Here is a 12,180-nt window from a genome sequence, read left to right as displayed (position 1 = left end):
CCTGAAACCTAGGGGTAGAGGGCCAGTCAGGGAAAGAACCCCGACAGAACCAGAGATGGATGGATACTGGGATACTGCTGCAGCCGCGGGCAGAGCGCAGGAGAGCTGAAGGACAACACGGAGGGGGCGGCCAGGGTGGGGGATAGACAGAGCTCAAGGGCAGCCACGCGGCGGAGGAGTGTACGATGGATGGCGGCGGCACCGGGAGGAAAGCTCAAGTCCAGGCGAAAGTGTGAAACGCGAGAGGAGAGACCCAGTGCGAGAGACAATGGAGACTGCGGCAAAAAGAGGAAGCCAGGGTTAGAGGCAGAGAGCAGGAGCTGGTGTCCGCCGCAGTGAGAGAGGGCGAGAGGGGAGGAAGGAGGGGGAGATGGGGGAGGGGGAGACGGGGGCCGGGCGGGGGAGCAAATAAGGAAGAGTGAGAGACCCGAAAAAGAAGGACGCTCACACCGTTCGCCTGGTGTGTGGGGAGGAACCTTCATCTCAAGGACACTGAGAAAGGCAGATGGATGGTGGAAAGCGGGGAAGCTGTGCCCCCGGCGGGGCGGGCTCTAGCCCAGCAGCCCCGCGCCCCGTGGCGCAGCCCTCTCCCGCACGCCCCCGCTCGGCGCCCCGCAGCCCCCGAGCGCGCCCCCGCCCTCCCCGGCCCTGCCCGCGCCGGGCGCTGCCATGAAATTGGCTGCAGCCATAATGAGTCCGCGCCGCGCGGAGGAGGCTGAGGGCCCGCCAGGGAGTCCTGCGCGCCTCGTTTAGCTTGTTTATTGTTCAGGCCTAATTAAAACGTTCCACCGTGCTGCGTTTACATCCGCCCCCCGCTAATGAATTCTCGGCCGCCAGGCGATTTCAGAAACTGCGGGCAGGAAGGGGGGGGCGGCGGTGGCGGGACTGGGGAAGGAGTGAAGGAAGGGGCACACACACACACACACATAACCCACCGCCCGAGGAGCGGACATCCAGTGATTGGTGCCTAGGTCGGAGTGAGCGCCCCCAGCCTCATGGCCTCAAACTCTGGCAAGCGTTTGGAGGTGATGGAGTGCAGGGCCACAGGGCTCGGAGGAGGGGTGAGGAGGGAGGTCATGAGCAAGGGTGTGTGTTCTGTGCGTGGTAGGCCTGTATGTGCCTGAGAGTGTTTATGCACCTGCTCCGGGGAGCGAGTCCCAGAAGCAGCCTGTGCGTGCAGGACTCTGCATCTGTCTGTTGGTGGGTCCCTTGGTTTCTCCCTCACAGGGAGAGTCTGAGCATGCCTTACGATGTTTCTGGTCTCTCTGGACGTAGCAGTTCCCCGCTTTGCTGTTTGCCTCCTTGTCACGACCTCAGTAAAGGCAGATGGAGCCATCGGAGGGAGAGAGACAGACGGTGATGCTTGGGCAGCCAGGGCTTCCCGCTGGCCCCACTCCTCCTGCAGACACAGGCATGCACGCACACACACAACACACACTCATGCACATGCGCTGCCCTCCACTGCATGTACTGAAATAAAATGGACAGAAAGCAATCGAGATAATATTCACACATGATCACATAGAAACACACAAATGAACAAATGCGCTCATAACGACATGCCAATCACACATAGATGGAAAGACAAGAGCCTGGGGCACAAAGCCACATGGCCCAAAGCCACCTGGATGTACATGCCTCTCCCCACGCACATACACAGAAGACATGTAAAATTGGGTACACACTTCTCCAGACAATTGTGCCTACACATCACTGCCAGACACATGTCAGGGTACCCTCCAGTGGGCCCCAGTTCCTCTGGGAGCAAATTCAGATCATTCAGACTAGCCTTCAAAATGTATGCTCTCCATTCTGTTTCATGATGGTTCCCCAGTCCAATTCTTTACGCCAATCAAACAAAGCTATTCCCTGCCTCAGAACCATCACGGGAGGTACTCTTCCTCTCCTACCCCATCCCATGCCCTGTTGCATTTCTCCTGCCACACCCCACTCAGAACTCCCCTCCAGGCAGCCTTCCCAGATGAACTAACCTGGCTCTGACTCTGAATTTGCCCTGGTCATTTGCGCAGGTTGATCTGTGCTTTGGTGTCACCAGGTTACTTTGCATATTATGTTGGCAGAGAGGGGGACTGTAAACTCCCAAAGGGCGGGACCACTTGACAGATTATTTCCATCAAATCTCAGGCCTCACCCCTCCAGCACCAGGCTGGGATGCTCCTGGGAACACTACTACCTAGTTTTCACACAGATAGAAAAATGAAACTGGGCCTCAAGCAGCCACTAGAAAAGTCTCCTTCTGTCACAGCCTCCAAGTATCTCCTTCAAAATGACCTTTCAGAGCCACTTTAGGGGAGGGCACACCCTCCGCTGTATTCACCTTGCTCTTAACTAGAAATACTGCTTTCTGACTGGGTCCAGGAGAAAACTTGGCTGTTTTCAAAAAATTAGATCCACTCTAAAGGATAAAAATGGGCCTCTGGTGAGGATGCTCAGAGTTATACCGCAGCCTACGTTGTTGGTGATCCCCAAAGAGGAATGTCAGGAATGGCCTGAGCAATTGCACCACCCCTTGAAAGTGCTACTTTGAAGAAGATGGCATGCTGTGGAATAGCTTTTTGTGGAGAGGTGGGGAGGCAAGATCACCCTAAAAATCCACTCATTGATTGCCTCCCCAACCCACCACAGGGTTATTTTATTCCCAGTCCAACCTCTTTGGAGAGATAGGTGCCCTGCCTGCTCCCCCCACTCCTTTTCCTCTTAGTCTCAACAGCTGGCTCTCCTTCCATGCCCCTCTCTCCCTCCTGCAGATAGAGGCTCCCTCCATCTCCCTGCCTTTCTGCCTTTTGTCCACATACTCTTCCATCATATTTCTTTCTCCACCTCTTTCTCTGTCTTCTGTTGATTTCTCTCCTCCCTTTTTCAATATAAATTTCTTTCCCTCTGATTTCTGTTGGGGCTCTGCCATTTCTTTACCTATGTCAGTCCTTCTCTAACTTAACATCTCCTTCTGTTCTCTTACCCATCCTCCACTTCCATAGCAGTCACTGCAGAGGGAGGGTGTGTGAAGTCTAGTTCAGCACCAGATGACTGGCATTTTGAATAGAGCTAGGAACTTCTGTGTTCCTGCTCCCCTTACACACACACACACACGCTTATGAGCTTCTCCCACCTGAATCCCAGGTCCTGAGAGGCCAACAGAGCCCTTGACCCAGAGCCTCCATCCCACCCTCTGCAACCTCTACCTAGTCCTTCTCACTATATCCTCCTACCCTCCTCTGGCTCACATTTCTTCCCTTCCCTTCTCTGTCTCTGTGCACACTCCTCTCAGTATCTTCTCAGCCCCGGCTCCAGGTTGCTGCCTTTGGCTCTGGGCTCATGGTTTTCTGTTTTCCCCCAAGCCTGGATCCAATTCGTATCTCTGAGTCCCTCTCTGTCTCTATCATCTCTGGCCTCTGGGTGTTTCTGTCTTTGTGTCTGTCTTCAATCTTTCTGCTCTCTGTCCTCTCTCTTGCTTCTGGATCTCTCTCTTCTCTGTCTCTTCCCTTTCCACTCTGCTAATGTCTTTCTTCACTGTGACTCAGTCCCTTTTATTCTCCAGGGTGCTGTGCCTGACTCTGCCTTCTGGTCCCACTTTGTCAATCTTGGCTTGAATTTAATGGATCTTTCTGTCCCTGTCTGTGTGTCTGTCTTCCCCCTTCTTTTTCTCTTTGCACCCCCGCAGTTATGGGGGGTGGGCCAGTGCAGAAGGCTTCGAGGGGGACCAGGCGGGGGACCCTTTGTGTGGAAGATTGACAGCCCTGTGGCGCAGCCTCTGCAGCGCTGATTAGGATGCAGCACGGGCTCCGACTGCAGCATTCTCCTCCTCACCGAACATTCTCTGCAACTCCAGATGCTAGTCCCCTCCCTGCCTGCTACCAGTCTCAGGGCCGAGTGCCTTACCCCTCCCCCAGCCCCAGTTATCCACTGGGAGCCACAGAAAATAATGGGAGGGCACTCGAGGGCCCCCTGTCTCACCCAGGTATCCACATGTCTTGTACATTCTACTAAAAAAAGAAATGAGGAGAGGTGGGAGGCGGATTGGGGGTGCTTTGCTGGAGGGGGGCAGGCATGTGAGGAACAGTAATGTGCCTGAAAACTTTGTCTCAGCATCCCGGATGAAGAGTTGCCAAGCAGCTCCTTACACACCTCAGGTACATGTAGAGCAACAAGTTCAGGGGAAAGATGATATAGGAAAGAGAGCAGGAAATATGCCTGCCCCTCTTTTATCCCCTCAGAGCACCGATCACCCTTGTACATAGGAAGTGCCCCAATAAATCGCTGGCTCATATTTGACCAGTTCTCTGATAATTAGTACCTAAATCAGTGGAACTCAATTCCTTTAAATATGCCCCCCACTCACCCACCCCCAGCAATGCAATATCTACCCCCTAGACAATTTGCTTTGCCCAGCCTTCCAAGCATACAAGTGATCCTCAGACCCCAGCTCCAAATCCCAGTCATCCCAACTCCTCCTCCATCATCTACCCTCCATCTCCCCTCCCTTGTCCACCCCAATGCAGTTTGGCCCACTGGGTTTCTCCCCAAAGACAGTCAGTCACTAATAAGCATTGAATACTAGAAAGGGAGGGCCAAGGGCAACCTGGTGGGTAGGAGGGGATTCCAGAGCTAGCAAATAATGAGCCCTGTCAGCATCTGTCATATCTGCCATCTCCCTCCATCATCCCTGTCTTTTGCCTCCTGGCTCCTGCCAATCCATCTCCCTGCTGACGCTGACGGACTGAGCTTAAGTGCAAATTCACGGAAGATGTGTAATTCCCGCTCTGCTTCAAACCTGTTTTCTCCAGGAGTGTCACTAGACCCTGATATCTTTCTTTGAAAACTTTCGGCAACCCTAGGAAGCAAAGATGAGATGAAACCCAAGGAGGAAGAAGACAAATTGCCCTCTCTGTTCAATAACTTGGTCTCAGCCCTTTTCTCCACCGCATATCCCCAAAAAAGCAGAACTTAGCCCTGGCTGGTGTGGCTTAGTTGGTTAGAACGTCATCTGGTAGATTCATGGTCATGGGTTTGATTCCCGATCAGGGCACACACCCAGGTATGATCCCCTGTTGAAGAGTGTCTGTGAAGGCAACCAATCGATGTTTCTCTGTCGTCACATCAATGTTTCTCTCTCTGTTTCTCTCTCTCTCTCCTAAAAGCAATGAAAACCGTCCTCGGGTGAGGCTTTTTTTTTTAAAGCAGAACTTAAAATTTAAGGCAATAGTAGAGAGGTAAGACCTTCCCAGCATTAGGGAGGTTGTGAGAGCTTCCAGAAACTAGGAAAATGTTTGGGGGCTGCAGGGTGGGGGGCGGGGGGGGGGGGAGATGCGGTTGCATGGCCAAAAATGGTTTCTTGTACTATACCAAATTTCCACGAGGGGGCGAGGGACACAGTTCTGCAGACTTGAGAGGAGTCTTCTCCACAGCGACCTGCAAAGGGCTCGGCGGCCACAGGAGGGCAGTAGAGAACGATGCTCCCTGCAGAGCCAGCCTTGTCCCTGGGTGAGGTCTGAGATGGGGCTGTGCTGTCCAAGGTCAGGGAGTCTTGCTCCAGCAACAACGAATGAATTTCCGAATTCATGAAATCTCTTTTGCAGCTCTCTACACTGACATGCCTTCTCAGGTTCTTAGGACCCTGTTATGCCATCACTCATCCCATCCCCCTTTTGTTTTCAGGTTCCCCAGCACTGGGGTTGCTGGCACAGAAGGACCCTTTGGCTTTTCGTTTAAGTTGTACAGCAAATGACACCCAAGTTCAAAAAAGAAGTGATGTTTCATAGGGTCCCAGTTGATAAGTGGAGCCAGAACTAGAACCTAAGTTTTCTTAATTCTCAATACAGGGTTCTTCCCATTGTCCTGGCTGATGCTCCTGAAATAAAAGCATACTTTTCAGGCCCCAATAGAAAGCCAGCATACAACCCTTGGTTTTAAAAAAAATCAAGGTCAAAGCTACACCCTTTCCCATGTTTACATATGTATCTGATGCATATGGGACTGTTAACCACAGAGACAGAGTCGTCATCTTTAGGCACACGCACCCCTCTGCCCTCAGAGTCCCATGGCCCTTTCTCCCCTCTTCCTACTTTCTGAACTGCAAGAGGAGCTTCTCTTCATTTATAAATTGTTTTTCGATGTATTTCCAGAAACTCCTCAAAGCTGAAAACAGAAAAGCACTAACCTTGCTTCCTCTTACCACATCCCTGTATAGATGGAAGAGAGGGGCCTCCCAGGTCCCCAGCTCTCTCTTCCCAGGGGTCCTCTCTCCCAGACCTTACAATGCTTCTTGCCTCTTCCTCTCTGCTGACCCACCTATTCTTCCTCCAGATCCTTCTTGCCACCATTGACCTACCTTTAACTTCAAATGCTGAGTCACCTAGGGAGGCAAGCACAGAAGAGAGAGGAGAAAAAGCAGGAAGAAGGAGGAAGAAAATCCAACTGCAAGTCCTCAGAGGGCTCTGTCATGTTTGCTTTACCCTCAGCTGTAAAGTTCTACTTTGAGTATGACCCCAGTCTTCTGTTTAGTCCTCATTTCTTTCACTTTCTTTGGAGCTAAAGAACTGATGGAGATGAAGGTAACTGAGGAGGGATGGAGCCAATTGAGGGAGGGGGCACAAGTGCAAACTCATAGGCCATGGGCTGAACGTGTACCTACATGTGTGCCACACATCACCCTTTCCGAATAGCCCACACACACATGTACTCTCTGCCGTTCCCCCATCAAGGACTCCTTCCTCACAAAACAAGAGGAGAAAAACATCCCAACCTCTTAACACCTTAATCTGACTTTCATCCTCTTGGGGAAACCTGAAATGACAAAATCCTCCTCTTTTTTTTCCTCTCCCCTATCTGCCTCCTTGTCCACTCTAGCTTTTGAGATTTCCACCTAGACCTTGGTGCAGCCAGCCTCTCCACACCTTCCCTAGTATTGAGGAGGCACCAGACAGAGCCTTCTCCCTGCAAAGGACTGAGACAAACGCCAATCACGTTGGGGCCTCTCGCGGTGCCCATTCTGCTATGAATTCCCAAGGTCAAAACCATTCTGGTGTTATTAAAAACATAAATGTTGCATACAGGCAGCGGGGGGAAAAATTATAAAGCAGCCAGATGAGAGGGAGATGGAGGGGCTGGTAATTGTATTCGTCTTCCCAGAGTCAAGCTCCATGGGGCTGGAGCTGCACACAGAACATTGCTTTTTAATTTAACTCAGTAAGGTCAGCAGCAGCAAATGAGGCAGGGGAGGAATGGCACCTCAGAGGGAGGGCATCAGGGCACAGCTCTGAGCCTGTAGAGCCGGGGCTCCTAGCCAAGATCTCCACGCAGTGCTGGGGAAGCAGAGGGGAAAAGGCAGGGAGAATTTGGTGACTGTAAGCCCTCCGAGGAAGAGAGAGGACTCATGGGGTAGAGGAGGAGATATCATTGGGAGGGCTCCTGAGGAACTGTTATTTGGATGCACAGAAATAAAAAGGCTTCAAAGGCACTCTAGAGTCACCGAAAAGACTCAGGCTGAAGGAGACAGACACCTCGCTCTATATTCCCTCCTCACAAGCCCACTCTACAGAAGAGAATAACAAGGGTCATGATTAGAACTCAGAGGTTCACCTGGCTCCCAACACCTGTGAATCCTGAATCCCAAGCTAAGAGAGCTCTCTAGTGAAGTGAACCACTCTGTCCCATCCCCCTCATCTGCAAGGATCCAACGGGACAGCAGAGAGGAGGATGGGAGGATAAACTGAGGCAGAAATGCTTTCCCTCTGAATCTTCCTCACAGGTCTCTCTCTGGTCATCTTTCCTTTGGCAGCTCTGCCAGCTGTATGGTGGTCTTCTCCATTTCCAGTGCTACAGGAAGAGCTGGAGTTAGACCACAGCAGGGACTTCCCAAATTAACATCTAGGTCATAGGCACAACACAGGCTAGGGTAGAAAAGGCTAAGGAACCTGGGTTTTTCCTGAACAGGCCCAGTGAGCTGAGCATGACAGGACCAGGGAACCCAGAGAAGGTGGAGCAAGTCACTGGGTATGGGGTAGGGACTTTTAAAAAGCTGTGCAATTGTCAGAAGCAGTGGCATCCAAATACACTTTGGAATTTATTGGGAAGTTCTTATGAAGGTCAGACCTCAAGTCCTCCTGCTTCAGTTTTAGGTTGTTTCCTTTTTAGGAAGGAGAGTTTGAATAGCAGGTTTGAGACTTTAGAACAGAGTTTCAATTATCTTTTCATCTAGAAGTGTCCGTAGTACTTGGCTCGCCTTCCAGATTTCTACTCCCCTGTCAATTAGACATTCTAAAGCTCCCTGAGAAAACCTCCAATGTCCATTAGGAACTCTGAGGCCCACTACCCTCATGGTGCATACCTGTACAGGCATCTCCCCTCTTCCTTTCCAGAAGGTCCTGCTTTCAGCACTTGGACCCCAACCCTGCAGTTTTCAATAACTGCCACAAGGTGGCAGCCAATGCATCGACTGGTCCAGAGCTAGACCTGGTGCCTCACTAGAGCAAGGACCCCCCCAGATCTCCACTCATCCCACTGCCTCCTCCCCTGGTAGGAATCAACCCCGAGGGTCTGAGGAAAGGAGGAGCTTTCTGGAAGAACTCAGGCTTTGGGTGATAGGTAGGCTGGGTGAGGATTAGGATGGGGGAAGAAAAAGGAAGGTGGAGGAGAAGCCTGAGAGATGTAAGTCTGAACAGACCCAATGGGAAAGCAGATAGTGAAGTGCAGTGCAAAGGTCAAGTTGAGAAATCATAGTGGGGCTGCCTGCCACTCCCCACACCAGATCCAGCATCCCAGGGGCTCCAGAACAAGTAGACGAGAGGGGCTCGTTAACTGGGCCAGAGGCAACCAGGAGGAGAAAGACCAGGAGCTGCCGGTGAGGCCTAACCCAAAATAAATATCAGCGTACAGACAGGGAACAGCTTACACTGCCACCTCCCTCCTCAGGATGACACCCAGTTGCACGCCATTATCTTTGCATTCCCAGAACATAGAAAATGCGGAAGGGTTCAGTCAGTTCTCTACTGCAGTCCTGGCCTGCCTGGCACATGGAGAGGGCTCCTGGGAGAAAGGAGAAAACACAGGCCTGGAGAGGTGTCAGTCCATGTGGGTGAGAGAGTGGAGAGGGAGGAATAAGGACAAAGCACAGAGCTAGGAAACAGAAGAGAGGAGAATGAGGAGAGACCTGCAGGAACCTTGGCAGTGGTTTAGAAAGAGGAAGTTTGGGATCCAGAACCAGGAAGATTAATCAAGGAAGACTTCCCAGAAGAGGAGAGTATGGGGTGATATTGCAAAGGGCTGAGAGGATAGTCTGCAGGAAGAGGAGGAGAGAAGATGGTTCAGACTGGGGACACACCATGAGGCTATAAGATGGTGAGGGAGGACTGCCTGGGATAGCTGCCCAGATGGAGCTAAGAGACCAAATTGAGGGTCCTGCAGAGGGAGAATGGGGAGTTAAAGGAACAGGTATCAGTGGGTGAGAGGCCTTGTAGCCCAACTGGAAGTCACTATAGGCTTAAGCAAGAGGAAAGGGGCAGCATCCCAGTCTAACTGAAGGATCCCTTTCTCTCCCCACCCAAGAGACTGGGAACAGAGTCTAAGGTCCTCCAAATGGGGCACAAGGACTCCTAGGTCAAAAGTTGGGGCCTGGGTTTTCCAGAGGTGACCACCATGGAACAGGGACCTAAGTGAGTCTTGCCCCCTCTGAAGCCTCTGGCTCCTGTCTGTAAAATAAGAGGGTTTGAACAGATGGTGTCTGAACTCCCTTCTCTGAAACTATCCTGTTGATCATTGCCTGCCACCCCAAAAATGATCCAGCTCATCTGTGATCCACCTGGCTTTAGCCCCACATTTTCTCCGTATTCCTATACCCCAGATCACTTCTCTAATCAGAAGAAACTATTTCCATGTGGGAAGGGTACTAGGTTCCAATTTCATAAACTCAGCATGGGCTTATGAGCATAGAGTACAACAAGAGAATTTGAGGTTAGACTCTAGAAGAACTTCCCAGCACAAGGGGTCTGAAAGCCTCAGCTTGTGTAAGGTTCAGTAAGAATAAATACATGGATTTATCAGAGGCCTCCAAGAGACAAGGACATTGGTCTGGGTAGTGCTAACTAGAGAGAGAAGTTTTCACTGTGATTATGGTTCCCCCAGAATCAGAAGTTTCCACACAAAGATTTCTGGGGACTTTACCACCCTAAGGCAGAATAGGCTGAAACTAGAGTAGGAAATTACAGACTAGTTAGATCATTCCCAAAACCTGGGGGAGGTGGGAGAGAAGAAAGTAGGCATGACCCCTCCATTGTTTGAGCACTTTCTCACCCTGGCCCACCTCTTTGCCCTCCCCAATCAGAGCAGAGCCTATGAGCAATCTCAATGCAAGCCCCAAGGGAAGATCTCAGTACCTAGTCTCCACCCAGCCTCAGACTGGGACCTTGACACCATCCCCCTGTGCCTGGCAGGCCAGAGGCACCCACTGCTCAAGCTACCCAATCCCCCAGGCTCCAAGCAAATACAGCCTTCCTCTTCTGACCTTCTACCTCAGCCCCATTACATGCCACAGCCTGGAACCTGCTAGAGGTTTGGGTAAATCAAATCAAAGACACCTTCAGCTATGAGTCTTCAGGCCCCCCGGGATACCACACACACATACACATAAGTGCACATTCACCTACAGACAAGTAGATAAACACACAGATGCACACACTCATTCACACAGACACATTCCCTCAAAATACACCCATACGCACACACCCATCTATCACAAACATTCTCACACATATGCCACACAAAAGCACATATTCATAAAAGCATGCATTTACAGACAGGCATATATACACAAACTTATACACTCATCACACACACTTGTACACACATGCACACACATGCATCCCTATTCCTTTCTTCCAACTAAGGATCAAGAACCTAGTCCTCTAGATTCTGGACTAGAATGTTCAGGGGGAAACACAGAAACCCACAAGAAACCTCTTTCCAGTTTCCTGGCCCAAAGTGGAACTGCTTTGCTATATTTCCCTTCCTGCCATGAGAATCTCTAAGAGCCTGGCCCACACCATGGAAGTAAAACCTGCAAAAATGCTTCATACAACAAAGATTTTTGAGCAGCTATCAGTCACCCCCCCCACCTGCACACATACCCCCTTCTATGTCTGAAGCTGAGGCAGATGCATAAAAGAGACCTTTTGTGTAATGGAAATAGCAAGAAGAGTTCAGGAGTCAAGGGCCTTAGTTCAAATCCTGCCTTTTCTTCTTACTAAGCTGTGTTACCTTGGTCACCTTATACAACCTCTCTGAGCCTCAGTTTCATCACCTGTAAGGTGGGGTTAATAAAATTCACCCAATCATTCTGTGAGGATTAAAAAACGGGGAAAGCCTCCATCAACAATATGTCCACCTAAAGCAAGTGACCCCCTTCTCTTTCCCAACTCCTGCGGTGAGCATCTCCCCAACACCCTCCCTGTCCTGCAGTTGCTGAAACAGAAACCTCATCTTCTTCAGCCTCAGACCCCCAGGTGCATACACCTTGGGAAACTTGATATTGGACTTGGCTGTCTCCATCCGATTCCAACCCCCACCCCGGCTCCCGCCCCTCCTGGTCCATCATGCCTCTCGCCCGCCCGTTTGCAGGTCGCGTTTTCCGTAATAACCTTTAATGCGGCTGGCCACGGCCCAAATGTTCGCGATGGAGCGCTGGGCCTCGCGCATCAGATGGACGATGAAGTGTTAATCATCCCCCAGGGAGCCGTCCCACGGAAAGTCGTCATTAATTTCTCTGAATTACACCAATTCCGAGACATTCTTTATGGACAGACAGTGCGGGAGACAGTTATATGACAGGACTTGCTGTGCTAAGCAGATGTGGGAGAGATTGCGTCGCCCCATGAATACTAAACAATCGCTCGGAAGAAACCCCACAAGCTTCTGCGCTCAGAGCTGGGAAGCTACCCAGGCTGCCCCCAACCTGATGGGAGGGAGGGGGCACACCCTGTAGGTGCCTGGAACTGGAGTGGGGTAGGGGGGCACAAGCGGGGGATGGAACCCCCAACCCCTGCTGCTTAGGTGCCCTCCTCAGCTCTGGTCCGTGGTCAGGCCTCAGCCTCAGAGTGGGAAGTGGCTCTGGGAATCTTACCATCACCTTCCTGGGACCCTCCGAGGACCCACAAACACCCTCGCTTT

At 51.3% G+C, this 12,180-nt stretch overlaps 1 long non-coding RNA gene across 1 annotated transcript in view; it reads right to left on the bottom strand.

The window, feature by feature from the left end:
* LOC150011858 (uncharacterized) overlaps window positions 1–11,780 on the bottom strand; it is a 127,188-nt gene extending 115,408 nt beyond the window's left edge. Inside the window, exon 1 of the long non-coding RNA XR_016510685.1 lies at window positions 11,652–11,780. This is a non-coding gene — a long non-coding RNA (uncharacterized LOC150011858). The remainder of the gene's footprint in view (window positions 1–11,651) is intronic.
* Window positions 11,781–12,180: the final 400 nt, after the last annotated feature.

The sequence above is a fragment of the Furipterus horrens genome, unplaced genomic scaffold (assembly GCF_987537825.1).
Source record: "Furipterus horrens unplaced genomic scaffold, mFurHor1.1.pri manual_scaffold_4, whole genome shotgun sequence".
In the NCBI taxonomy this organism is placed as follows: domain Eukaryota; kingdom Metazoa; phylum Chordata; class Mammalia; order Chiroptera; family Furipteridae; genus Furipterus; species Furipterus horrens.
The sequence above is the reverse complement of the archived record's forward strand: the minus strand, read 5'-3'. Positions and strand labels throughout refer to the sequence as shown.